The sequence below is a fragment of the Crocuta crocuta genome, unplaced genomic scaffold (genome assembly GCF_008692635.1).
Source record: "Crocuta crocuta isolate KB4526 unplaced genomic scaffold, BGI_CrCroc_1.0 scaffold41, whole genome shotgun sequence".
NCBI classification, from domain to species: domain Eukaryota; kingdom Metazoa; phylum Chordata; class Mammalia; order Carnivora; family Hyaenidae; genus Crocuta; species Crocuta crocuta.
This window is the reverse complement of record NW_027529428.1, coordinates 11,743,836-11,745,636: the sequence shown is the minus strand read 5'-3', so window position 1 is coordinate 11,745,636 and position 1,801 is coordinate 11,743,836. Positions and strand designations below refer to the sequence as shown.

Here is a 1,801-nt window from a genome sequence, read left to right as displayed (position 1 = left end):
ATTCACCTCCGCACAAAGGAATAAGGAATATGGAAGAACATCAGGATTATTTAGGGAAACCTAATCACACATAAATCTTAAGTATTTCCTTGTGTTAAATACAGTAGAGAAGATCAACCAAATCAAATATTTAAATTGAATAACGTTGACACATTGTGAGCAAAGTTGAAAAAGTAAAAAGGATAGAGGTAAAGCACAAATATGTGTTTTAAGATGGAACAGGGAATATAAACTAAGATAAAACATATTTTAAATTAATAAAAGTGTTTTCTGTCCTTGGATGCCAGCGAGTAAGCATCGTTAAAATCTCCCCTCCAACCGCCATCATGTCTAAGTCAGAGCCTCCCAAAGAGCCTGAACAGCTGTGGAGGCTTCTCCTAAGAGGTCTGAGCTTTGAACAACCCATGAGAGTCTGAGGAGCCGTTGTGAGCAATGGGGACTGCTCAAGAGCCGTGTAGTAACGAAAGGTAAAAGCACCAAGCGCTCCAGAGGCTTTGGGTTTGTCACATTTGTCACTGTGGAAGAGGTGGATGCAGCCATGAATGCAGGGCCACGCAAGGTGGACAGAAGAGTTGTGGAACCAAAGAGCTCTGTCTCCAGAGAAGATTCTCAAAGACCTTGTGTCTCCTTAACTGTGAAGAAGATTTGTGTCGGTGGCCTTAAAAAAGACACTGAAGAACATCATCTGAGAGATTATTTTGAACAGCGTGAGAAATGCAAATGATTGGAATCATGACTGACTGAGGCAGTAGCAACAAGAGAGGCTTTGCTTTTGTAACATTTGATGACCATGACTCTGTAGACAAGATTGTCATTCAGAAATACCATGCTGTGAATGGCCACAACTATGAAGTAAGGAGAGCTCTATCTAAGCAGGAGATGGCTAGCACTTCCTCCGGCAAAGGAGGGTGAAGTGGTTCTGGAAGCTTCGGTGGTGGTTGTGGAGGTGGTTTGGGTGGGAATGACAGCTTTGGTCGTGGAGGAAACTTCAGTGGGTGAGGTGGCTTTGGTGGCAGTCAAGGTAGTAGTGGATATGGTGGCAGTGGGGATGGCTATACCAGATTTGGTAACAATGGAAGCAATTTTGGAGGTGGTGGAAGCTATAATGATTTTGGCAATTGGAACAATCAGTCTTCTAATATTGGACCGTGAAAAGAGGAAATTTTGCAGACAGAAGCTCTGGCCCTTATGGCGGTGGAGGCCAATACTTTGCCAACCATGATACCAAGGTACTGTGGTGGTCCCAGCCACATCAGTAGCTATAGTGGTGGCAGAAGGTTTTCATTCCCGCTGGGAAACAAAGCTTAGCAGGAGAAGAGAGCCAGAGACGTGACAGGGAAGCCACAGGTTACAACGGATGTGTAAACCGAGCCGAGCACAGTGGTGTCAGGGCCCAGCTGCTCCAGAGAAGACATGTTTTAGACAAGACTCATGTGTACTGACAAAACACTCGAGGACTGTACTTGTGACTAATTGTATAACAGTTTATTTTAGTCTGTTCTTTGGAAAGTGTAAAGCATTCCAACAAAGGGTTTTAATGTAGATTTTTTTTTTTTTTTGTACTCATGCTGTTGGTTGCTGAATGTAATAGTCTAGTCATGGTGCTGAATACATGTGTCTTTAAAAAATAATAATAATAGTAAAGGAATAATGTGAACTTTAAACAAACAAATTTAAAAGTTTAGAAAAAAAATGGGTAATTGCCCAGGAAAATGCCATTTTGTATGGCTGACTCAGAAAGAAATAGAAATCCAAATGGACTTAGAACTATTAAAGAAATGCACTCTATATTAAAAATATA

At 41.5% G+C, this 1,801-nt stretch overlaps 1 pseudogene; it reads left to right on the top strand.

Moving 5' to 3' along the window:
• The first annotated feature begins 326 nt into the window (after positions 1 to 326).
• LOC144227607 (uncharacterized) overlaps positions 327 to 1,801 on the top strand; it is a 55,212-nt pseudogene continuing 53,737 nt past the window's right edge.